The sequence below is a fragment of the Schistocerca gregaria genome, chromosome 9, assembly GCF_023897955.1.
Source record: "Schistocerca gregaria isolate iqSchGreg1 chromosome 9, iqSchGreg1.2, whole genome shotgun sequence".
In the NCBI taxonomy this organism is placed as follows: domain Eukaryota; kingdom Metazoa; phylum Arthropoda; class Insecta; order Orthoptera; family Acrididae; genus Schistocerca; species Schistocerca gregaria.
Genome location: NC_064928.1, coordinates 36,675,853 through 36,703,461, shown reverse-complemented (window position 1 = coordinate 36,703,461; position 27,609 = coordinate 36,675,853).

Below are 27,609 nucleotides of genomic sequence, written 5' to 3'. Positions count from 1 at the left end.
ATATGTCACTAGTTGTGTATCTTAAGTGAGTCACCGTTATGCCTGCCAGGGATTACTAGCCTTTACTGATGCAGTCCTCCAGGTGTCGCTGCACTTGCTACCTTGAGTGCGTCATAGCTCCTCGTCCTAATTTCGCAGCCAGTTTCACGTTTCTTGTTACGTGGCGTCTGCCAGAAGCGATACGACACTAGTTGCGTGTCATATGAGAGTCATAGTCACTCCTTTCAGAGTGTACTCCACCTGGTGACGAATCGTCAGTTACCTCAGAAGGGTAATAGATATTCCTGTCGGTTGACCACCCAAATTAAAATACATTGTAACTGTGGCCAGTCTGCCAGCATCGATATGTCACAGGTTGTGTAATCTACGAAAGTCATCGTTCTATAACCAAGGGTTACTCGAAATTCCTGATTCAATATTCCTGGTGACGATCATTGGCTACCTTAAGAGAGTCATAGTTACCCATCCCAGTTGCTCACGCTGTTTCTCATTTTTGTTACTGGTGCCAGACTGCCAGAACGGATTTGTCACCAGTTGTGAACCGTAAGAAAGTCATTGTTACTATTGCAAGGCGTTCCTCGAGTTATCTGAGTCAATACTCCAGGTATTGAGTCATTGGCCTATTACGAGAGTCATAGTTACTCGTCACAGTTGGTCACCCAGATTCATATATTTTGTTACTGTGGCCAGTCTGCCAGAACCGATATGACACTAGTTGTGTATCTTAAGTGAGTAATCGTAATGCCAGCCAGGGATTACTAGCCTTTACTGATGCAGTCCTCCAGGTGACGCTGCACTAGCCACCTTGAGTGCGTCATAGCTCCTCGTCCTAATTTCGCAGCCAGTTTCACGTTTCTTGTTACTGTGGCCAGTCTGCCAGCACCGATATGTCACAGGTTGTGTAATCTACGAAAGTCATCGTTACTATAGCCAAGGGTTACTCGAGTTTCCTGACTCAATATTCCTGGTGACGATCATTTGCTACCTTAAGAGAGTCATAGTTACCCATCCCAGTTGCTCACTCAGTGTCTCATTTTTGTTACTGGTGCCAGACTGCCAGAACGGATTTGTCACCAGTTGTGAACCGTAAGAAAGTCATTGTTACTATTGCAAGGCGTTCCTCTAGTTATCTGAGTCAATACACCAGGTATTGAGTCATTGGCCTATTACGAGAGTCATAGTTACTCGTCACAGTTGCTCACCCAGATTCATATATTTTGTTACTGTGGCCAGTCTGCCAGAACCGATATGTCACAGGTTGTGTAATCTACGAAAGTCATCGTTACTATAGCCAAGGGTTACTCGAGTTTCCTGACTCAATATTCCTGGTGACGATCATTTGCTACCTTAAGAGACTCATAGTTACCCATCCCAGTTGCTCACTCAGTGTCTCATTTTTGTTACTGGTGCCAGACTGCCAGAATGGATTTGTCACCAGTTGTGAACCGTAAGAAAGTCATTGTTACTATTGCAAGGCGTTCCTCGAGTTATCTGAGTCAATACTCCAGGTATTGAGTCATTGGCCTATTACGAGAGTCATAGTTACTCATCACAGTTGCTCACCCAGATTCATATATTTTGTTACTGTGGCAAGTCTGCCAGAACCGATATGACACTAGTTGTGTATCTTAAGTGAGTCATCGTAATGCCAGCCAGGGATTACTAGCCTTTACTGATGCAGTCCTCCAGGTGACGCTGCACTAGCTACCTTGAGTGCGTCATAGCTCCTCGTCCTAATTTCGCAGCCAGTTTCAAGTTTCTTGTTACTGTGGCCAGTCTGCCAGCACCGATATGTCACAGGTTGTGTAATCTACGAAAGTCATCGTTACTATAGCCAAGGGTTACTCGAGTTTCCTGACTCAATATTCCTGGTGACGATCATTTGCTACCTTAAGAGAGTCATAGTTACCCATCCCAGTTGCTCACGCAGTGTCTCAGTTTTGTTACTGGTGCCAGACTGCCAGAACGGATTTGTCACCAGTTGTGAACCGTAAGAAAGTCATTGTTACTATTGCAAGGCGTTCCTCGAGTTATCTGAGTCAATACTCCAGGTATTGAGTCATTGGCCTATTACGAGAGTCATAGTTACTCGTCACAGTTGCTCACCCAGATTCATATATTTTGTTACTGTGGCCAGTCTGCCAGAACCGATATGACACTAGTTGTGTATCTTAAGTGAGTCATCGTAATGCCAGCCAGGGATTACTAGCCTTTACTGATGCAGTCCTCCAGGTGACGCTGCACTAGCTACCTTGAGTGCGTCATAGCTCCTCGTCCTAATTTCGCAGCCAGTTTCAAGTTTCTTGTTACTGTGGCCAGTCTGCCAGCACCGATATGTCACAGGTTGTGTAATCTACGAAAGTCATCCTTACTATAGCCAAGGGTTACTCGAGTTTCCTGACTCAATATTCCTGGTGACGATCATTGGCTACCTTAAGAGAGTCATAGTTACCCATCCCAGTTGCTCACGCAGTGTCTCAGTTTTGTTACTGGTGCCAGACTGCCAGAACGGATTTGTCACCAGTTGTGAACCGTAAGAAACTCATTGTTACTATTGCAAGGCGTTCCTCGAGTTATCTGTGTCAATACTCCAGGTATTGAGTCATTGGCCTATTACGAGAGTATAGTTACTCGTCACAGTTGCTCACCCAGATTCATATATTTTGTTACTGTGGCCAGTCTGCCAGAACCGATATGTCACTAGTTGTGTATCTTAAGTGAGTCACCGTTATGCCTGCCAGGGATTACTAGCCTTTACTGATGCAGTCCTCCAGGTGTCGCTGCACTTGCTACCTTGAGTGCGTCATAGCTCCTCGTCCTAATTTCGCAGCCAGTTTCACGTTTCTTGTTACGTGGCGTCTGCCAGAAGCGATACGACACTAGTTGCGTGTCATATGAGAGTCATAGTCACTCCTTTCAGAGTGTACTCCACCTGGTGACGAATCGTCGGTTACCTCAGAAGGGTAATAGATATTCCTGTCGGTTGACCACCCAAATTAAAATACATTGTAACTGTGGCCAGTCTGCCAGCATCGATATGTCACAGGTTGTGTAATCTACGAAAGTCATCGTTCTATAACCAAGGGTTACTCGAAATTCCTGATTCAATATTCCTGGTGACGATCATTGGCTACCTTAAGAGAGTCATAGTTACCCATCCCAGTTGCTCACGCTGTGTCTCATTTTTGTTACTGGTGCCAGACTGCCAGAACGGATTTGTCACCAGTTGTGAACCGTAAGAAAGTCATTGTTACTATTGCAAGGCGTTCCTCGAGTTATCTGAGTCAATACTCCAGGTATTGAGTCATTGGCCTATTACGAGAGTCATAGTTACTCGTCACAGTTGGTCACCCAGATTCATATATTTTGTTACTGTGGCCAGTCTGCCAGAACCGATATGACACTAGTTGTGTATCTTAAGTGAGTAATCGTAATGCCAGCCAGGGATTACTAGCCTTTACTGATGCAGTCCTCCAGGTGACGCTGCACTAGCCACCTTGAGTGCGTCATAGCTCCTCGTCCTAATTTCGCAGCCAGTTTCACGTTTCTTGTTACTGTGGCCAGTCTGCCAGCACCGATATGTCACAGGTTGTGTAATCTACGAAAGTCATCGTTACTATAGCCAAGGGTTACTCGAGTTTCCTGACTCAATATTCCTGGTGACGATCATTTGCTACCTTAAGAGAGTCATAGTTACCCATCCCAGTTGCTCACTCAGTGTCTCATTTTTGTTACTGGTGCCAGACTGCCAGAACGGATTTGTCACCAGTTGTGAACCGTAAGAAAGTCATTGTTACTATTGCAAGGCGTTCCTCTAGTTATCTGAGTCAATACACCAGGTATTGAGTCATTTTCCTATTACGAGAGTCATAGTTACTCGTCACAGTTGCTCACCCAGATTCATATATTTTGTTACTGTGGCCAGTCTGCCAGAACCGATATGTCACAGGTTTTGTAATCTACGAAAGTCATCGTTACTATAGCCAAGGGTTACTCGAGTTTCCTGACTCAATATTCCTGGTGACGATCATTTGCTACCTTAAGAGACTCATAGTTACCCATCCCAGTTGCTCACTCAGTGTCTCATTTTTGTTACTGGTGCCAAACTGCCAGAATGGATTTGTCACCAGTTGTGAACCGTAAGAAAGTCATTGTTACTATTGCAAGGCGTTCCTCGAGTTATCTGAGTCAATACTCCAGGTATTGAGTCATTGGCCTATTACGAGAGTCATAGTTACTCGTCACAGTTGCTCACCCAGATTCATATATTTTGTTACTGTGGCCAGTCTGCCAGAACCGATATGACACTAGTTGTGTATCTTAAGTGAGTCATCGTAATGCCAGCCAGGGATTACTAGCCTTTACTGATGCAGTCCTCCAGGTGACGCTGCACTAGCTACCTTGAGTGCGTCATAGCTCCTCGTCCTAATTTCGCAGCCAGTTTCAAGTTTCTTGTTACTGTGGCCAGTCTGCCAGCACCGATATGTCACAGGTTGTGTAATCTACGAAAGTCATCGTTACTATAGCCAAGGGTTACTCGAGTTTCCTGACTCAATATTCCTGGTGACGATCATTGGCTACCTTAAGAGAGTCATAGTTACCCATCCCAGTTGCTCACGCAGTGTCTCAGTTTTGTTACTGGTGCCAGACTGCCAGAACGGATTTGTCACCAGTTGTGAACCGTAAGAAACTCATTGTTACTATTGCAAGGCGTTCCTCGAGTTATCTGTGTCAATACTCCAGGTATTGAGTCATTGGCCTATTACGAGAGTATAGTTACTCGTCACAGTTGCTCACCCAGATTCATATATTTTGTTACTGTGGCCAGTCTGCCAGAACCGATATGTCACTAGTTGTGTATCTTAAGTGAGTCACCGTTATGCCTGCCAGGGATTACTAGCCTTTACTGATGCAGTCCTCCAGGTGTCGCTGCACTTGCTACCTTGAGTGCGTCATAGCTCCTCGTCCTAATTTCGCAGCCAGTTTCACGTTTCTTGTTACGTGGCGTCTGCCAGAAGCGATACGACACTAGTTGCGTGTCATATGAGAGTCATAGTCACTCCTTTCAGAGTGTACTCCACCTGGTGACGAATCGTCGGTTACCTCAGAAGGGTAATAGATATTCCTGTCGGTTGACCACCCAAATTAAAATACATTGTAACTGTGGCCAGTCTGCCAGCATCGATATGTCACAGGTTGTGTAATCTACGAAAGTCATCGTTCTATAACCAAGGGTTACTCGAAATTCCTGATTCAATATTCCTGGTGACGATCATTGGCTACCTTAAGAGAGTCATAGTTACCCATCCCAGTTGCTCACGCTGTGTCTCATTTTTGTTACTGGTGCCAGACTGCCAGAACGGATTTGTCACCAGTTGTGAACCGTAAGAAAGTCATTGTTACTATTGCAAGGCGTTCCTCGAGTTATCTGAGTCAATACTCCAGGTATTGAGTCATTGGCCTATTTCGAGAGTCATAGTTACTCGTCACAGTTGGTCACCCAGATTCATATATTTTGTTACTGTGGCCAGTCTGCCAGAACCGATATGACACTAGTTGTGTATCTTAAGTGAGTAATCGTAATGCCAGCCAGGGATTACTAGCCTTTACTGATGCAGTCCTCCAGGTGACGCTGCACTAGCCACCTTGAGTGCGTCATAGCTCCTCGTCCTAATTTCGCAGCCAGTTTCACGTTTCTTGTTACTGTGGCCAGTCTGCCAGCACCGATATGTCACAGGTTGTGTAATCTACGAAAGTCATCGTTACTATAGCCAAGGGTTACTCGAGTTTCCTGACTCAATATTCCTGGTGACGATCATTTGCTACCTTAAGAGAGTCATAGTTACCCATCCCAGTTGCTCACTCAGTGTCTCATTTTTGTTACTGGTGCCAGACTGCCAGAACGGATTTGTCACCAGTTGTGAACCGTAAGAAAGTCATTGTTACTATTGCAAGGCGTTCCTCTAGTTATCTGAGTCAATACACCAGGTATTGAGTCATTGGCCTATTACGAGAGTCATAGTTACTCGTCACAGTTGCTCACCCAGATTCATATATTTTGTTACTGTGGCCAGTCTGCCAGAACCGATATGTCACAGGTTTTGTAATCTACGAAAGTCATCGTTACTATAGCCAAGGGTTACTCGAGTTTCCTGACTCAATATTCCTGGTGACGATCATTTGCTACCTTAAGAGACTCATAGTTACCCATCCCAGTTGCTCACTCAGTGTCTCATTTTTGTTACTGGTGCCAGACTGCCAGAATGGATTTGTCACCAGTTGTGAACCGTAAGAAAGTCAGTGTTACTATTGCAAGGCGTTCCTCGAGTTATCTGAGTCAATACTCCAGGTATTGAGTCATTGGCCTATTACGAGAGTCATAGTTACTCGTCACAGTTGCTCACCCAGATTCATATATTTTGTTACTGTGGCCAGTCTGCCAGAACCGATATGACACTAGTTGTGTATCTTAAGTGAGTCATCGTAATGCCAGCCAGGGATTACTAGCCTTTACTGATGCAGTCCTCCAGGTGACGCTGCACTAGCTACCTTGAGTGCGTCATAGCTCCTCGTCCTAATTTCGCAGCCAGTTTCAAGTTTCTTGTTACTGTGGCCAGTCTGCCAGCACCGATATGTCACAGGTTGTGTAATCTACGAAAGTCATCGTTACTATAGCCAAGGGTTACTCGAGTTTCCTGACTCAATATTCCTGGTGACGATCATTGGCTACCTTAAGAGAGTCATAGTTATCCATCCCAGTTGCTCACGCAGTGTCTCAGTTTTGTTACTGGTGCCAGACTGCCAGAACGGATTTGTCACCAGTTGTGAACCGTAAGAAAGTCATTGTTACTATTGCAAGGCGTTCCTCGAGTTATCTGAGTCAATACTCCAGGTATTGAGTCATTGGCCTATTACGAGAGTCATAGTTACTCGTCACAGTTGCTCACCCAGATTCATATATTTTGTTACTGTGGCCAGTCTGCCAGAACCGATATGACACTAGTTGTGTATCTTAAGTGAGTCATCGTAATGCCAGCCAGGGATTACTAGCCTTTACTGATGCAGTCCTCCAGGTGACGCTGCACTAGCTACCTTGAGTGCGTCATAGCTCCTCGTCCTAATTTCGCAGCCAGTTTCAAGTTTCTTGTTACTGTGGCCAGTCTGCCAGCACCGATATGTCACAGGTTGTGTAATCTACGAAAGTCATCGTTACTATAGCCAAGGGTTACTCGAGTTTCCTGACTCAATATTCCTGGTGACGATCATTGGCTACCTTAAGAGAGTCATAGTTACCCATCCCAGTTGCTCACGCAGTGTCTCAGTTTTGGTACTGGTGCCAGACTGCCAGAACGGATTTGTCACCAGTTGTGAACCGTAAGAAAGTCATTGTTACTACTGCAAGGCGTTCCTCGAGTTATCTGTGTCAATACTCCAGGTATTGAGTCATTGGCCTATTACGAGAGTATAGTTACTCGTCACAGTTGCTCACCCAGATTCATATATTTTGTTACTGTGGCCAGTCTGCCAGAACCGATATGTCACTAGTTGTGTATCTTAAGTGAGTCACCGTTATGCCTGCCAGGGATTACTAGCCTTTACTGATGCAGTCCTCCAGGTGTCGCTGCACTTGCTACCTTGAGTGCGTCATAGCTCCTCGTCCTAATTTCGCAGCCAGTTTCACGTTTCTTGTTACGTGGCGTCTGCCAGAAGCGATACGACACTAGTTGCGTGTCATATGAGAGTCATAGTCACTCCTTTCAGAGTGTACTCCACCTGGTGACGAATCGTCGGTTACCTCAGAAGGGTAATAGATATTCCTGTCGGTTGACCACCCAAATTAAAATACATTGTAACTGTGGCCAGTCTGCCAGCATCGATATGTCACAGGTTGTGTAATCTACGAAAGTCATCGTTCTATAACCAAGGGTTACTCGAAATTCCTGATTCAATATTCCTGGTGACGATCATTGGCTACCTTAAGAGAGTCATAGTTACCCATCCCAGTTGCTCACGCTGTGTCTCATTTTTGTTACTGGTGCCAGACTGCCAGAACGGATTTGTCACCAGTTGTGAACCGTAAGAAAGTCATTGTTACTATTGCAAGGCGTTCCTCGAGTTATCTGAGTCAATACTCCAGGTATTGAGTCATTGGCCTATTACGAGAGTCATAGTTACTCGTCACAGTTGCTCACCCAGATTCATATATTTTGTTACTGTGGCCAGTCTGCCAGAACCGATATGACGCTAGTTGTGTATCTTAAGTGAGTAATCGTAATGCCAGCCAGGGATTACTAGCCTTTACTGATGCAGTCCTCCAGGTGACGCTGCACTAGCTACCTTGAGTTCGTCATAGCTCCTCGTCCTAATTTCGCAGCCAGTTTCAAGTTTCTTGTTACTGTGGCCAGTCTGCCAGCACCGATATGTCACAGGTTGTGTAATCTACGAAAGTCATCGTTACTATAGCCAAGGGTTACTCGAGTTTCCTGACTCAATATTCCTGGTGACGATCATTGGCTACCTTAAGAGAGTCATAGTTACCCATCCCAGTTGCTCACGCAGTGTCTCAGTTTTGTTACTGGTGCCAGACTGCCAGAACGGATTTGTCACCAGTTGTGAACCGTAAGAAAGTCATTGTTACTATTGCAAGGCGTTCCTCGAGTTATCTGAGTCAATACTCCAGGTATTGAGTCATTGGCCTATTACGAGAGTCATAGTTACTCGTCACAGTTGCTCACCCAGATTCATATATTTTGTTACTGTGGCCAGTCTGCCAGAACCGATATGACACTAGTTGTGTATCTTAAGTGAGTCATCGTAATGCCAGCCAGGGATTACTAGCCTTTACTGATGCAGTCCTCCAGGTGACGCTGCACTAGCTACCTTGAGTGCGTCATAGCTCCTCGTCCTAATTTCGCAGCCAGTTTCAAGTTTCTTGTTACTGTGGCCAGTCTGCCAGCACCGATATGTCACAGGTTGTGTAATCTACGAAAGTCATCGTTACTATAGCCAAGGGTTACTCGAGTTTCCTGACTCAATATTCCTGGTGACGATCATTGGCTACCTTAAGAGAGTCATAGTTACCCATCCCAGTTGCTCACGCAGTGTCTCAGTTTTGGTACTGGTGCCAGACTGCCAGAACGGATTTGTCACCAGTTGTGAACCGTAAGAAAGTCATTGTTACTATTGCAAGGCGTTCCTCGAGTTATCTGTGTCAATACTCCAGGTATTGAGTCATTGGCCTATTACGAGAGTATAGTTACTCGTCACAGTTGCTCACCCAGATTCATATATTTTGTTACTGTGGCCAGTCTGCCAGAACCGATATGTCACTAGTTGTGTATCTTAAGTGAGTCACCGTTATGCCTGCCAGGGATTACTAGCCTTTACTGATGCAGTCCTCCAGGTGTCGCTGCACTTGCTACCTTGAGTGCGTCATAGCTCCTCGTCCTAATTTCGCAGCCAGTTTCACGTTTCTTGTTACGTGGCGTCTGCCAGAAGCGATACGACACTAGTTGCGTGTCATATGAGAGTCATAGTCACTCCTTTCAGAGTGTACTCCACCTGGTGACGAATCGTCGGTTACCTCAGAAGGGTAATAGATATTCCTGTCGGTTGACCACCCAAATTAAAATACATTGTAACTGTGGCCAGTCTGCCAGCATCGATATGTCACAGGTTGTGTAATCTACGAAAGTCATCGTTCTATAACCAAGGGTTACTCGAAATTCCTGATTCAATATTCCTGGTGACGATCATTGGCTACCTTAAGAGAGTCATAGTTACCCATCCCAGTTGCTCACGCTGTGTCTCATTTTTGTTACTGGTGCCAGACTGCCAGAACGGATTTGTCACCAGTTGTGAACCGTAAGAAAGTCATTGTTACTATTGCAAGGCGTTCCTCGAGTTATCTGAGTCAATACTCCAGGTATTGAGTCATTGGCCTATTACGAGAGTCATAGTTACTCGTCACAGTTGCTCACCCAGATTCATATATTTTGTTACTGTGGCCAGTCTGCCAGAACCGATATGACGCTAGTTGTGTATCTTAAGTGAGTAATCGTAATGCCAGCCAGGGATTACCAGCCTTTACTGATGCAGTCCTCCAGGTGACGCTGCACTAGCTACCTTGAGTTCGTCATAGCTCCTCGTCCTAATTTCGCAGCCAGTTTCAAGTTTCTTGTTACTGTGGCCAGTCTGCCAGCACCGATATGTCACAGGTTGTGTAATCTACGAAAGTCATCGTTACTATAGCCAAGGGTTACTCGAGTTTCCTGACTCAATATTCCTGGTGACGATCATTGGCTACCTTAAGAGAGTCATAGTTACCCATCCCAGTTGCTCACGCAGTGTCTCAGTTTTGTTACTGGTGCCAGACTGCCAGAACGGATTTGTCACCAGTTGTGAACCGTAAGAAAGTCATTGTTACTATTGCAAGGCGTTCCTCGAGTTATCTGAGTCAATACTCCAGGTATTGAGTCATTGGCCTATTACGAGAGTCATAGTTACTCGTCACAGTTGCTCACCCAGATTCATATATTTTGTTACTGTGGCCAGTCTGCCAGAACCGATATGACACTAGTTGTGTATCTTAAGTGAGTCATCGTAATGCCAGCCAGGGATTACTAGCCTTTACTGATGCAGTCCTCCAGGTGACGCTGCACTAGCTACCTTGAGTGCGTCATAGCTCCTCGTCCTAATTTCGCAGCCAGTTTCAAGTTTCTTGTTACTGTCGCCAGTCTGCCAGCACCGATATGTCACAGGTTGTGTAATCTACGAAAGTCATCGTTACTATAGCCAAGGGTTACTCGAGTTTCCTGACTCAATATTCCTGGTGACGATCATTGGCTACCTTAAGAGAGTCATAGTTACCCATCCCAGTTGCTCACGCAGTGTCTCAGTTTTGGTACTGGTGCCAGACTGCCAGAACGGATTTGTCACCAGTTGTGAACCGTAAGAAAGTCATTGTTACTATTGCAAGGCGTTCCTCGAGTTATCTGTGTCAATACTCCAGGTATTGAGTCATTGGCCTATTACGAGAGTATAGTTACTCGTCACAGTTGCTCACCCAGATTCATATATTTTGTTACTGTGGCCAGTCTGCCAGAACCGATATGTCACTAGTTGTGTATCTTAAGTGAGTCACCGTTATGCCTGCCAGGGATTACTAGCCTTTACTGATGCAGTCCTCCAGGTGTCGCTGCACTTGCTACCTTGAGTGCGTCATAGCTCCTCGTCCTAATTTCGCAGCCAGTTTCACGTTTCTTGTTACGTGGCGTCTGCCAGAAGCGATACGACACTAGTTGCGTGTCATATGAGAGTCATAGTCACTCCTTTCAGAGTGTACTCCACCTGGTGACGAATCGTCGGTTACCTCAGAAGGGTAATAGATATTCCTGTCGGTTGACCACCCAAATTAAAATACATTGTAACTGTGGCCAGTCTGCCAGCATCGATATGTCACAGGTTGTGTAATCTACGAAAGTCATCGTTCTATAACCAAGGGTTACTCGAAATTCCTGATTCAATATTCCTGGTGACGATCATTGGCTACCTTAAGAGAGTCATAGTTACCCATCCCAGTTGCTCACGCTGTGTCTCATTTTTGTTACTGGTGCCAGACTGCCAGAACGGATTTGTCACCAGTTGTGAACCGTAAGAAAGTCATTGTTACTATTGCAAGGCGTTCCTCGAGTTATCTGAGTCAATACTCCAGGTATTGAGTCATTGGCCTATTACGAGAGTCATAGTTACTCGTCACAGTTGCTCACCCAGATTCATATATTTTGTTACTGTGGCCAGTCTGCCAGAACCGATATGACGCTAGTTGTGTATCTTAAGTGAGTAATCGTAATGCCAGCCAGGGATTACTAGCCTTTACTGATGCAGTCCTCCAGGTGACGCTGCACTAGCTACCTTGAGTTCGTCATAGCTCCTCGTCCTAATTTCGCAGCCAGTTTCAAGTTTCTTGTTACTGTGGCCAGTCTGCCAGCACCGATATGTCACAGGTTGTGTAATCTACGAAAGTCATCGTTACTATAGCCAAGGGTTACTCGAGTTTCCTGACTCAATATTCCTGGTGACGATCATTGGCTACCTTAAGAGAGTCATAGTTACCCATCCCAGTTGCTCACGCAGTGTCTCAGTTTTGTTACTGGTGCCAGACTGCCAGAACGGATTTGTCACCAGTTGTGAACCGTAAGAAAGTCATTGTTACTATTGCAAGGCGTTCCTCTAGTTATCTGAGTCAATACACCAGGTATTGAGTCATTGGCCTATTACGAGAGTCATAGTTACTCATCACAGTTGCTCACCCAGATTCATATATTTTGTTACTGTGGCCAGTCTGCCAGAACCGATATGTCACTAGTTGTGTATCTTAAGTGAGTCACCGTTATGCCTGCCAGGGATTACTAGCCTTTACTGATGCAGTCCTCCAGGTGTCGCTGCACTTGCTACCTTGAGTGCGTCATAGCTCCTCGTCCTAATTTCGCAGCCAGTTTCACGTTTCTTGTTACGTGGCGTCTGCCAGAAGCGATACGACACTAGTTGTGTGTCATATGAGAGTCATAGTCACTCCTTTCAGAGTGTACTCCACCTGGTGACGAATCGTCGGTTACCTCAGAAGGGTAATAGATATTCCTGTCGGTTGACCACCAAAATTAAAATACATTGTAACTGTGGCCAGTCTGCCAGCATCGATATGTCACAGGTTGTGTAATCTACGAAAGTCATCGTTCTATAACCAAGGGTTACTCGAAATTCCTGATTCAATATTCCTGGTGACGAGCATTGGCTACCTTAAGAGAGTCATAGTTACCCATCCCAGTTGCTCACGCTGTGTCTCATTTTTGTTACTGGTGCCAGACTGCCAGAACGGATTTGTCACCAGTTGTGAACCGTAAGAAAGTCATTGTTACTATTGCAAGGCGTTCCTCGAGTTATCTGAGTCAATACTCCAGGTATTGAGTCATTGGCCTATTACGAGAGTCATAGTTACTCGTCACAGTTGCTCACCCAGATTCATATATTTTGTTACTGTGGCCAGTCTGCCAGAACCGATATGACACTAGTTGTGTATCTTAAGTGAGTAATCGTAATGCCAGCCAGGGATTACTAGCCTTTACTGATGCAGTCCTCCAGGTGACGCTGCACTAGCTACCTTGAGTGCGTCATAGCTCCTCGTCCTAATTTCGCAGCCAGTTTCACGTTTCTTGTTACTGTGGCCAGTCTGCCAGCACCGATATGTCACAGGTTGTGTAATCTACGAAAGTCATCGTTACTATAGCCAAGGGTTACTCGAGTTTCCTGACTCAATATTCCTGGTGACGATCATTGGCTACCTTAAGAGAGTCATAGTTACCCATCCCAGTTGCTCACGCAGTGTCTCAGTTTTGTTACTGGTGCCAGACTGCCAGAACGGATTTGTCACCAGTTGTGAACCGTAAGAAACTCATTGTTACTATTGCAAGGCGTTCCTCGAGTTATCTGTGTCAATACTCCAGGTATTGAGTCATTGGCCTATTACGAGAGTATAGTTACTCGTCACAGTTGCTCACCCAGATTCATATATTTTGTTACTGTGGCCAGTCTGCCAGAACCGATATGTCACTAGTTGTGTATCTTAAGTGAGTCACCGTTATGCCTGCCAGGGATTACTAGCCTTTACTGATGCAGTCCTCCAGGTGTCGCTGCACTTGCTACCTTGAGTGCGTCATAGCTCCTCGTCCTAATTTCGCAGCCAGTTTCACGTTTCTTGTTACGTGGCGTCTGCCAGAAGCGATACGACACTAGTTGCGTGTCATATGAGAGTCATAGTCACTCCTTTCAGAGTGTACTCCACCTGGTGACGAATCGTCGGTTACCTCAGAAGGGTAATAGATATTCCTGTCGGTTGACCACCCAAATTAAAATACATTGTAACTGTGGCCAGTCTGCCAGCATCGATATGTCACAGGTTGTGTAATCTACGAAAGTCATCGTTCTATAACCAAGGGTTACTCGAAATTCCTGATTCAATATTCCTGGTGACGATCATTGGCTACCTTAAGAGAGTCATAGTTACCCATCCCAGTTGCTCACGCTGTGTCTCATTTTTGTTACTGGTGCCAGACTGCCAGAACGGATTTGTCACCAGTTGTGAACCGTAAGAAAGTCATTGTTACTATTGCAAGGCGTTCCTCGAGTTATCTGAGTCAATACTCCAGGTATTGAGTCATTGGCCTATTACGAGAGTCATAGTTACTCGTCACAGTTGCTCACCCAGATTCATATATTTTGTTACTGTGGCCAGTCTGCCAGAACCGATATGACGCTAGTTGTGTATCTTAAGTGAGTAATCGTAATGCCAGCCAGGGATTACTAGCCTTTACTGATGCAGTCCTCCAGGTGACGCTGCACTAGCTACCTTGAGTTCGTCATAGCTCCTCGTCCTAATTTCGCAGCCAGTTTCAAGTTTCTTGTTACTGTGGCCAGTCTGCCAGCACCGATATGTCACAGGTTGTGTAATCTACGAAAGTCATCGTTACTATAGCCAAGGGTTACTCGAGTTTCCTGACTCAATATTCCTGGTGACGATCATTGGCTACCTTAAGAGAGTCATAGTTACCCATCCCAGTTGCTCACGCAGTGTCTCAGTTTTGTTACTGGTGCCAGACTGCCAGAACGGATTTGTCACCAGTTGTGAACCGTAAGAAAGTCATTGTTACTATTGCAAGGCGTTCCTCTAGTTATCTGAGTCAATACACCAGGTATTGAGTCATTGGCCTATTACGAGAGTCATAGTTACTCATCACAGTTGCTCACCCAGATTCATATATTTTGTTACTGTGGCCAGTCTGCCAGAACCGATATGTCACTAGTTGTGTATCTTAAGTGAGTCACCGTTATGCCTGCCAGGGATTACTAGCCTTTACTGATGCAGTCCTCCAGGTGTCGCTGCACTTGCTACCTTGAGTGCATCATAGCTCCTCGTCCTAATTTCGCAGCCAGTTTCACGTTTCTTGTTACGTGGCGTCTGCCAGAAGCGATACGACACTAGTTGCGTGTCATATGAGAGTCATAGTCACTCCTTTCAGAGTGTACTCCACCTGGTGACGAATCGTCGGTTACCTCAGAAGGGTAATAGATATTCCTGTCGGTTGACCACCCAAATTAAAATACATTGTAACTGTGGCCAGTCTGCCAGCATCGATATGTCACAGGTTGTGTAATCTACGAAAGTCATCGTTCTATAACCAAGGGTTACTCGAAATTCCTGATTCAATATTCCTGGTGACGATCATTGGCTACCTTAAGAGAGTCATAGTTACCCATCCCAGTTGCTCACGCTGTGTCTCATTTTTGTTACTGGTGCCAGACTGCCAGAACGGATTTGTCACCAGTTGTGAACCGTAAGAAAGTCATTGTTACTATTGCAAGGCGTTCCTCGAGTTATCTGAGTCAATACTCCAGGTATTGAGTCATTGGCCTATTACGAGAGTCATAGTTACTCGTCACAGTTGCTCACCCAGATTCATATATTTTGTTACTGTGGACAGTCTGCCAGAACCGATATGACACTAGTTGTGTATCTTAAGTGAGTAATCGTAATGCCAGCCAGGGATTACTAGCCTTTACTGATGCAGTCCTCCAGGTGACGCTGCACTAGCCACCTTGAGTGCGTCATAGCTCCTCGTCCTAATTTCGCAGCCAGTTTCACGTTTCTTGTTACTGTGGCCAGTCTGCCAGCACCGATATGTCACAGGTTGTGTAATCTACGAAAGTCATCGTTACTATAGCCAAGGGTTACTCGAGTTTCCTGACTCAATATTCCTGGTGACGATCATTTGCTACCTTAAGAGAGTCATAGTTACCCATCCCAGTTGCTCACTCAGTGTCTCATTTTTGTTACTGGTGCCAGACTGCCAGAACGGATTTGTCACCAGTTGTGAACCGTAAGAAAGTCATTGTTACTATTGCAAGGCGTTCCTCTAGTTATCTGAGTCAATACACCAGGTATTGAGTCATTGGCCTATTACGAGAGTCATAGTTACTCGTCACAGTTGCTCACCCAGATTCATATATTTTGTTACTGTGGCCAGTCTGCCAGAACCGATATGACACTAGTTGTGTATCTTAAGTGAGTCATCGTAATGCCAGCCAGGGATTACTAGCCTTTACTGATGCAGTCCTCCAGGTGACGCTGCACTAGCTACCTTGAGTGCGTCATAGCTCCTCGTCCTAATTTCGCAGCCAGTTTCAAGTTTCTTGTTACTGTGGCCAGTCTGCCAGCACCGATATGTCACAGGTTGTGTAATCTACGAAAGTCATCGTTACTATAGCCAAGGGTTACTCGAGTTTCCTGACTCAATATTCCTGGTGACGATCATTGGCTACCTTAAGAGAGTCATAGTTACCCATCCCAGTTGCTCACGCAGTGTCTCAGTTTTGTTACTGGTGCCAGACTGCCAGAACGGATTTGTCACCAGTTGTGAACCGTAAGAAAGTCATTGTTACTATTGCAAGGCGTTCCTCGAGTTATCTGAGTCAATACTCCAGGTATTGAATCATTGGCCTATTACGAGAGTCATAGTTACTCGTCACAGTTGCTCATCCAGATTCATATATTTTGTTACTGTGGCCAGTCTGCCAGAACCGATATGACACTAGTTGTGTATCTTAAGTGAGTCATCGTAATGCCAGCCAGGGATTACTAGCCTTTACTGATGCAGTCCTCCAGGTGACGCTGCACTAGCTACCTTGAGTGCGTCATAGCTCCTCGTCCTAATTTCGCAGCCAGTTTCAAGTTTCTTGTTACTGTGGCCAGTCTGCCAGCACCGATATGTCACAGGTTGTGTAATCTACGAAAGTCATCGTTACTCTAGCCAAGGGTTACTCGAGTTTCCTGACTCAATATTCCTGGTGACGATCATTGGCTACCTTAAGAGAGTCATAGTTACCCATCCCAGTTGCTCACGCAGTGTCTCAGTTTTGTTACTGGTGCCAGACTGCCAGAACGGATTTGTCACCAGTTGTGAACCGTAAGAAAGTCATTGTTACTATTGCAAGGCGTTCCTCGAGTTATCTGTGTCAATACTCCAGGTATTGAGTCATTGGCCTATTACGAGAGTATAGTTACTCGTCACAGTTGCTCACCCAGATTCATATATTTTGTTACTGTGGCCAGTCTGCCAGAACCGATATGTCACTAGTTGTGTATCTTAAGTGAGTCACCGTTATGCCTGCCAGGGATTACTAGCCTTTACTGATGCAGTCCTCCAGGTGTCGCTGCACTTGCTACCTTGAGTGCGTCATAGCTCCTCGTCCTAATTTCGCAGCCAGTTTCACGTTTCTTGTTACGTGGCGTCTGCCAGAAGCGATACGACACTAGTTGCGTGTCATATGAGAGTCATAGTCACTCCTTTCAGAGTGTACTCCACCTGGTGACGAATCGTCGGTTACCTCAGAAGGGTAATAGATATTCCTGTCGGTTGACCACCCAAATTAAAATACATTGTAAATGTGGCCAGTCTGCCAGCATCGATATGTCACAGGTTGTGTAATCTACGAAAGTCATCGTTCTATAACCAAGGGTTACTCGAAATTCCTGATTCAATATTCCTGGTGACGATCATTGGCTACCTTAAGAGAGTCATAGTTACCCATCCCAGTTGCTCACGCTGTGTCTCATTTTTGTTACTGGTGCCAGACTGCCAGAACGGATTTGTCACCAGTTGTGAACCGTAAGAAAGTCATTGTTACTATTGCAAGGCGTTCCTCGAGTTATCTGAGTCAATACTCCAGGTATTGAGTCATTGGCCTATTACGAGAGTCATAGTTACTCGTCACAGTTGCTCACCCAGATTCATATATTTTGTTACTGTGGCCAGTCTGCCAGAACCGATATGACACTAGTTGTGTATCTTAAGTGAGTAATCGTAATGCCAGCCAGGGATTACTAGCCTTTACTGATGCAGTCCTCCAGGTGACGCTGCACTAGCTACCTTGAGTGCGTCATAGCTCCTCGTCCTAATTTCGCAGCCAGTTTCACGTTTCTTGTTACTGTGGCCAGTCTGCCAGCACCGATATGTCACAGGTTGTGTAATCTACGAAAGTCATCGTTACTATAGCCAAGGGTTACTCGAGTTTCCTGACTCAATATTCCTGGTGACGATCATTGGCTACCTTAAGAGAGTCATAGTTACCCATCCCAGTTGCTCACGCAGTGTCTCAGTTTTGTTACTGGTGCCAGACTGCCAGAACGGATTTGTCACCAGTTGTGAACCGTAAGAAAGTCATTGTTACTATTGCAAGGCGATCCTCGAGTTATCTGAGTCAATACTCCAGGTATTGAGTCATTGGCCTATTACGAGAGTCATAGTTACTCGTCACAGTTGCTCACCCAGATTCATATATTTTGTTACTGTGGCCAGTCTGCCAGAACCGATATGACACTAGTTGTGTATCTTAAGTGAGTCATCGTAATGCCAGCCAGGGATTACTAGCCTTTACTGATGCAGTCCTCCAGGTGACGCTGCACTAGCTACCTTGAGTGCGTCATAGCTCCTCGTCCTAATTTCGCAGCCAGTTTCAAGTTTCTTGTTACTGTGGCCAGTCTGCCAGCACCGATATGTCACAGGTTGTGTAATCTACGAAAGTCATCGTTACTATAGCCAAGGGTTACTCGAGTTTCCTGACTCAATATTCCTGGTGACGATCATTGGCTACCTTAAGAGAGTCATAGTTACCCATCCCAGTTGCTCACGCAGTGTCTCAGTTTTGTTACTGGTGCCAGACTGCCAGAACGGATTTGTCACCAGTTGTGAACCGTAAGAAAGTCATTGTTACTATTGCAAGGCGTTCCTCGAGTTATCTGTGTCAATACTCCAGGTATTGAGTCATTGGCCTATTACGAGAGTATAGTTACTCGTCACAGTTGCTCACCCAGATTCATATATTTTGTTACTGTGGCCAGTCTGCCAGAACCGATATGTCACTAGTTGTGTATCTTAAGTGAGTCACCGTTATGCCTGCCAGGGATTACTAGCCTTTACTGATGCAGTCCTCCAGGTGTCGCTGCACTTGCTACCTTGAGTGCGTCATAGCTCCTCGTCCTAATTTCGCAGCCAGTTTCACGTTTCTTGTTACGTGGCGTCTGCCAGAAGCGATACGACACTAGTTGCGTGTCATATGAGAGTCATAGTCACTCCTTTCAGAGTGTACTCCACCTGGTGACGAATCGTCGGTTACCTCAGAAGGGTAATAGATATTCCTGTCGGTTGACCACCCAAATTAAAATACATTGTAACTGTGGCCAGTCTGCCAGCATCGATATGTCACAGGTTGTGTAATCTACGAAAGTCATCGTTCTATAACCAAGGGTTACTCGAAATTCCTGATTCAATATTCCTGGTGACGATCATTGGCTACCTTAAGAGAGTCATAGTTACCCATCCCAGTTGCTCACGCTGTGTCTCATTTTTGTTACTGGTGCCAGACTGCCAGAACGGATTTGTCACCAGTTGTGAACCGTAAGAAAGTCATTGTTACTATTGCAAGGCGTTCCTCGAGTTATCTGAGTCAATACTCCAGGTATTGAGTCATTGGCCTATTACGAGAGTCATAGTTACTCGTCACAGTTGCTCACCCAGATTCATATATTTTGTTACTGTGGCCAGTCTGCCAGAACCGATATGACGCTAGTTGTGTATCTTAAGTGAGTAATCGTAATGCCAGCCAGGGATTACCAGCCTTTACTGATGCAGTCCTCCAGGTGACGCTGCACTAGCTACCTTGAGTTCGTCATAGCTCCTCGTCCTAATTTCGCAGCCAGTTTCAAGTTTCTTGTTACTGTGGCCAGTCTGCCAGCACCGATATGTCACAGGTTGTGTAATCTACGAAAGTCATCGTTACTATAGCCAAGGGTTACTCGAGTTTCCTGACTCAATATTCCTGGTGACGATCATTGGCTACCTTAAGAGAGTCATAGTTACCAATCCCAGTTGCTCACGCAGTGTCTCAGTTTTGTTACTGGTGCCAGACTGCCAGAACGGATTTGTCACCAGTTGTGAACCGTAAGAAAGTCATTGTTACTATTGCAAGGCGTTCCTCTAGTTATCTGAGTCAATACACCAGGTATTGAGTCATTGGCCTATTACGAGAGTCATAGTTACTCATCACAGTTGCTCACCCAGATTCATATATTTTGTTACTGTGGCCAGTCTGCCAGAACCGATATGTCACTAGTTGTGTATCTTAAGTGAGTCACCGTTATGCCTGCCAGGGATTACTAGCCTTTACTGATGCAGTCCTCCAGGTGTCGCTGCACTTGCTACCTTGAGTGCGTCATAGCTCCTCGTCCTAATTTCGCAGCCAGTTTCACGTTTCTTGTTACGTGGCGTCTGCCAGAAGCGATACGACACTAGTTGTGTGTCATATGAGAGTCATAGTCACTCCTTTCAGAGTGTACTCCACCTGGTGACGAATCGTCGGTTACCTCAGAAGGGTAATAGATATTCCTGTCGGTTGACCACCCAAATTAAAATACATTGTAACTGTGGCCAGTCTGCCAGCATCGATATGTCACAGGTTGTGTAATCTACGAAAGTCATCGTTCTATAACCAAGGGTTACTCGAAATTCCTGATTCAATATTCCTGGTGACGATCATTGGCTACCTTAAGAGAGTCATAGTTACCCATCCCAGTTGCTCACGCTGTGTCTCATTTTTGTTACTGGTGCCAGACTGCCAGAACGGATTTGTCACCAGTTGTGAACCGTAAGAAAGTCATTGTTACTATTGCAAGGCGTTCCTCGAGTTATCTGAGTCAATACTCCAGGTATTGAGTCATTGGCCTATTACGAGAGTCATAGTTACTCGTCACAGTTGCTCACCCAGATTCATATATTTTGTTACTGTGGCCAGTCTGCCAGAACCGATATGACACTAGTTGTGTATCTTAAGTGAGTAATCGTAATGCCAGCCAGGGATTACTAGCCTTTACTGATGCAGTCCTCCAGGTGACGCTGCACTAGCTACCTTGAGTGCGTCATAGCTCCTCGTCCTAATTTCGCAGCCAGTTTCACGTTTCTTGTTACTGTGGCCAGTCTGCCAGCACCGATATGTCACAGGTTGTGTAATCTACGAAAGTCATCGTTACTATAGCCAAGGGTTACTCGAGTTTCCTGACTCAATATTCCTGGTGACGATCATTGGCTACCTTAAGAGAGTCATAGTTACCCATCCCAGTTGCTCACGCAGTGTCTCAGTTTTGTTACTGGTGCCAGACTGCCAGAACGGATTTGTCACCAGTTGTGAACCGTAAGAAAGTCATTGTTACTATTGCAAGGCGTTCCTCGAGTTATCTGTGTCAATACTCCAGGTATTGAGTCATTGGCCTATTACGAGAGTATAGTTACTCGTCACAGTTGCTCACCCAGATTCATATATTTTGTTACTGTGGCCAGTCTGCCAGAACCGATATGTCACTAGTTGTGTATCTTAAGTGAGTCACCGTTATGCCTGCCAGGGATTACTAGCCTTTACTGATGCAGTCCTCCAGGTGTCGCTGCACTTGCTACCTTGAGTGCGTCATAGCTCCTCGTCCTAATTTCGCAGCCAGTTTCACGTTTCTTGTTACGTGGCGTCTGCCAGAAGCGATACGACACTAGTTGCGTGTCATATGAGAGTCATAGTCACTCCTTTCAGAGTGTACTCCACCTGGTGACGAATCGTCGGTTACCTCAGAAGGGTAATAGATATTCCTGTCGGTTGACCACCCAAATTAAAATACATTGTAACTGTGGCCAGTCTGCCAGCATCGATATGTCACAGGTTGTGTAATCTACGAAAGTCATCGTTCTATAACCAAGGGTTACTCGAAATTCCTGATTCAATATTCCTGGTGACGATCATTGGCTACCTTAAGAGAGTCATAGTTACCCATCCCAGTTGCTCACGCTGTGTCTCATTTTTGTTACTGGTGCCAGACTGCCAGAACGGATTTGTCACCAGTTGTGAACCGTAAGAAAGTCATTGTTACTATTGCAAGGCGTTCCTCGAGTTATCTGAGTCAATACTCCAGGTATTGAGTCATTGGCCTATTACGAGAGTCATAGTTACTCGTCACAGTTGCTCACCCAGATTCATATATTTTGTTACTGTGGCCAGTCTGCCAGAACCGATATGACACTAGTTGTGTATCTTAAGTGAGTAATCGTAATGCCAGCCAGGGATTACTAGCCTTTACTGATGCAGTCCTCCAGGTGACGCTGCACTAGCTACCTTGAGTGCGTCATAGCTCCTCGTCCTAATTTCGCAGCCAGTTTCAAGTTTCTTGTTACTGTGGCCAGTCTGCCAGCACCGATATGTCACAGGTTGTGTAATCTACGAAAGTCATCGTTACTATAGCCAAGGGTTACTCGAGTTTCCTGACTCAATATTCCTGGTGACGATCATTGGCTACCTTAAGAGAGTCATAGTTACCCATCCCAGTTGCTCACGCAGTGTCTCAGTTTTGTTACTGGTGCCAGACTGCCAGAACGGATTTGTCACCAGTTGTGAACCGTAAGAAAGTCATTGTTACTATTGCAAGGCGTTCCTCGAGTTATCTGTGTCAATACTCCAGGTATTGAGTCATTGGCCTATTACGAGAGTATAGTTACTCGTCACAGTTGCTCACCCAGATTCATATATTTTGTTACTGTGGCCAGTCTGCCAGAACCGATATGTCACTAGTTGTGTATCTTAAGTGAGTCACCGTTATGCCTGCCAGGGATTACTAGCCTTTACTGATGCAGTCCTCCAGGTGTCGCTGCACTTGCTACCTTGAGTGCGTCATAGCTCCTCGTCCTAATTTCGCAGCCAGTTTCACGTTTCTTGTTACGTGGCGTCTGCCAGAAGCGATACGACACTAGTTGCGTGTCATATGAGAGTCATAGTCACTCCTTTCAGAGTGTACTCCACCTGGTGACGAATCGTCGGTTACCTCAGAAGGGTAATAGATATTCCTGTCGGTTGACCACCCAAATTAAAATACATTGTAACTGTGGCCAGTCTGCCAGCATCGATATGTCACAGGTTGTGTAATCTACGAAAGTCATCGTTCTATAACCAAGGGTTACTCGAAATTCCTGATTCAATATTCCTGGTGACGATCATTGGCTACCTTAAGAGAGTCATAGTTACCCATCCCAGTTGCTCACTCAGTGTCTCATTTTTGTTACTGGTGCCAGACTGCCAGAACGGATTTGTCACCAGTTGTGAACCGTAAGAAAGTCATTGTTACTATTGCAAGGCGTTCCTCTAGTTATCTGAGTCAATACACCAGGTATTGAGTCATTGGCCTATTACGAGAGTCATAGTTACTCGTCACAGTTGCTCACCCAGATTCATATATTTTGTTACTGTGGCCAGTCTGCCAGAACCGATATGACACTAGTTGTGTATCTTAAGTGAGTCATCGTAATGCCAGCCAGGGATTACTAGCCTTTACTGATGCAGTCCTCCAGGTGACGCTGCACTAGCTACCTTGAGTGCGTCATAGCTCCTCGTCCTAATTTCGCAGCCAGTTTCAAGTTTCTTGTTACTGTGGCCAGTCTGCCAGCACCGATATGTCACAGGTTGTGTAATCTACGAAAGTCATCGTTACTATAGCCAAGGGTTACTCGAGTTTCCTGACTCAATATTCCTGGTGACGATCATTGGCTACCTTAAGAGAGTCATAGTTACCCATCCCAGTTGCTCACGCAGTGTCTCAGTTTTGTTACTGGTGCCAGACTGCCAGAACGGATTTGTCACCAGTTGTGAACCGTAAGAAAGTCATTGTTACTATTGCAAGGCGTTCCTCGAGTTATCTGAGTCAATACTCCAGGTATTGAATCATTGGCCTATTACGAGAGTCATAGTTACTCGTCACAGTTGCTCACCCAGATTCATATATTTTGTTACTGTGGCCAGTCTGCCAGAACCGATATGACACTAGTTGTGTATCTTAAGTGAGTCATCGTAATGCCAGCCAGGGATTACTAGCCTTTACTGATGCAGTCCTCCAGGTGACGCTGCACTAGCTACCTTGAGTGCGTCATAGCTCCTCGTCCTAATTTCGCAGCCAGTTTCAAGTTTCTTGTTACTGTGGCCAGTCTGCCAGCACCGATATGTCACAGGTTGTGTAATCTACGAAAGTCATCGTTACTCTAGCCAAGGGTTACTCGAGTTTCCTGACTCAATATTCCTGGTGACGATCATTGGCTACCTTAAGAGAGTCATAGTTACCCATCCCAGTTGCTCACGCAGTGTCTCAGTTTTGTTACTGGTGCCAGACTGCCAGAACGGATTTGTCACCAGTTGTGAACCGTAAGAAAGTCATTGTTACTATTGCAAGGCGTTCCTCGAGTTATCTGTGTCAATACTCCAGGTATTGAGTCATTGGCCTATTACGAGAGTATAGTTACTCGTCACAGTTGCTCACCCAGATTCATATATTTTGTTACTGTGGCCAGTCTGCCAGAACCGATATGTCACTAGTTGTGTATCTTAAGTGAGTCACCGTTATGCCTGCCAGGGATTACTAGCCTTTACTGATGCAGTCCTCCAGGTGTCGCTGCACTTGCTACCTTGAGTGCGTCATAGCTCCTCGTCCTAATTTCGCAGCCAGTTTCACGTTTCTTGTTACGTGGCGTCTGCCAGAAGCGATACGACACTAGTTGCGTGTCATATGAGAGTCATAGTCACTCCTTTCAGAGTGTACTCCACCTGGTGACGAATCGTCGGTTACCTCAGAAGGGTAATAGATATTCCTGTCGGTTGACCACCCAAATTAAAATACATTGTAACTGTGGCCAGTCTGCCAGCATCGATATGTCACAGGTTGTGTAATCTACGAAAGTCATCGTTCTATAACCAAGGGTTACTCGAAATTCCTGATTCAATATTCCTGGTGACGATCATTGGCTACCTTAAGAGAGTCATAGTTACCCATCCCAGTTGCTCACTCAGTGTCTCATTTTTGTTACTGGTGCCAGACTGCCAGAACGGATTTGTCACCAGTTGTGAACCGTAAGAAAGTCATTGTTACTATTGCAAGGCGTTCCTCTAGTTATCTGAGTCAATACACCAGGTATTGAGTCATTGGCCTATTACGAGAGTCATAGTTACTCGTCACAGTTGCTCACCCAGATTCATATATTTTGTTACTGTGGCCAGTCTGCCAGAACCGATATGACACTAGTTGTGTATCTTAAGTGAGTCATCGTAATGCCAGCCAGGGATTACTAGCCTTTACTGATGCAGTCCTCCAGGTGACGCTGCACTAGCTACCTTGAGTGCGTCATAGCTCCTCGTCCTAATTTCGCAGCCAGTTTCAAGTTTCTTGTTACTGTGGCCAGTCTGCCAGCACCGATATGTCACAGGTTGTGTAATCTACGAAAGTCATCGTTACTATAGCCAAGGGTTACTCGAGTTTCCTGACTCAATATTCCTGGTGACGATCATTGGCTACCTTAAGAGAGTCATAGTTACCCATCCCAGTTGCTCACGCAGTGTCTCAGTTTTGTTACTGGTGCCAGACTGCCAGAACGGATTTGTCACCAGTTGTGAACCGTAAGAAAGTCATTGTTACTATTGCAAGGCGTTCCTCGAGTTATCTGAGTCAATACTCCAGGTATTGAATCATTGGCCTATTACGAGAGTCATAGTTACTCGTCACAGTTGCTCACCCAGATTCATATATTTTGTTACTGTGGCCAGTCTGCCAGAACCGATATGACACTAGTTGTGTATCTTAAGTGAGTCATCGTAATGCCAGCCAGGGATTACTAGCCTTTACTGATGCAGTCCTCCAGGTGACGCTGCACTAGCTACCTTGAGTGCGTCATAGCTCCTCGTCCTAATTTCGCAGCCAGTTTCACGTTTCTTGTTACTGTGGCCAGTCTGCCAGCACCGATATGTCACAGGTTGTGTAATCTACGAAAGTCATCGTTACTCTAGCCAAGGGTTACTCGAGTTTCCTGACTCAATATTCCTGGTGACGATCATTGGCTACCTTAAGAGAGTCATAGTTACCCATCCCAGTTGCTCACGCAGTGTCTCAGTTTTGTTACTGGTGCCAGACTGCCAGAACGGATTTGTCACCAGTTGTGAACCGTAAGAAAGTCATTGTTACTATTGCAAGGCGTTCCTCGAGTTATCTGTGTCAATACTCCAGGTATTGAGTCATTGGCCTATTACGAGAGTATAGTTACTCGTCACAGTTGCTCACCCAGATTCATATATTTTGTTACTGTGGCCAGTCTGCCAGAACCGATATGTCACTAGTTGTGTATCTTAAGTGAGTCACCGTTATGCCTGCCAGGGATTACTAGCCTTTACTGATGCAGTCCTCCAGGTGTCGCTGCACTTGCTACCTTGAGTGCGTCATAGCTCCTCGTCCTAATTTCGCAGCCAGTTTCACGTTTCTTGTTACGTGGCGTCTGCCAGAAGCGATACGACACTAGTTGCGTGTCATATGAGAGTCATAGTCACTCCTTTCAGAGTGTACTCCACCTGGTGACGAATCGTCGGTTACCTCAGAAGGGTAATAGATATTCCTGTCGGTTGACCACCCAAATTAAAATACATTGTAACTGTGGCCAGTCTGCCAGCATCGATATGTCACAGGTTGTGTAATCTACGAAAGTCATCGTTCTATAACCAAGGGTTACTCGAAATTCCTGATTCAATATTCCTGGTGACGATCATTGGCTACCTTAAGAGAGTCATAGTTACCCATCCCAGTTGCTCACGCTGTGTCTCATTTTTGTTACTGGTGCCAGACTGCCAGAACGGATTTGTCACCAGTTGTGAACCGTAAGAAAGTCATTGTTACTATTGCAAGGCGTTCCTCGAGTTATCTGAGTCAATACTCCAGGTATTGAGTCATTGGCCTATTACGAGAGTCATAGTTACTCGTCACAGTTGCTCACCCAGATTCATATATTTTGTTACTGTGGCCAGTCTGCCAGAACCGATATGACACTAGTTGTGTATCTTAAGTGAGTAATCGTAATGCCAGCCAGGGATTACTAGCCTTTACTGATGCAGTCCTCCAGGTGACGCTGCACTAGCTACCTTGAGTGCGTCATAGCTCCTCGTCCTAATTTCGCAGCCAGTTTCACGTTTCTTGTTACTGTGGCCAGTCTGCCAGCACCGATATGTCACAGGTTGTGTAATCTACGAAAGTCATCGTTACTATAGCCAAGGGTTACTCGAGTTTCCTGACTCAATATTCCTGGTGACGATCATTGGCTACCTTAAGAGAGTCATAGTTACCCATCCCAGTTGCTCACGCAGTGTCTCAGTTTTGTTACTGGTGCCAGACTGCCAGAACGGATTTGTCACCAGTTGTGAACCGTAAGAAAGTCATTGTTACTATTGCAAGGCGATCCTCGAGTTATCTGAGTCAATACTCCAGGTATTGAGTCATTGGCCTATTACGAGAGTCATAGTTACTCGTCACAGTTGCTCACCCAGATTCATATATTTTGTTACTGTGGCCAGTCTGCCAGAACCGATATGACACTAGTTGTGTATCTTAAGTGAGTCATCGTAATGCCAGCCAGGGATTACTAGCCTTTACTGATGCAGTCCTCCAGGTGA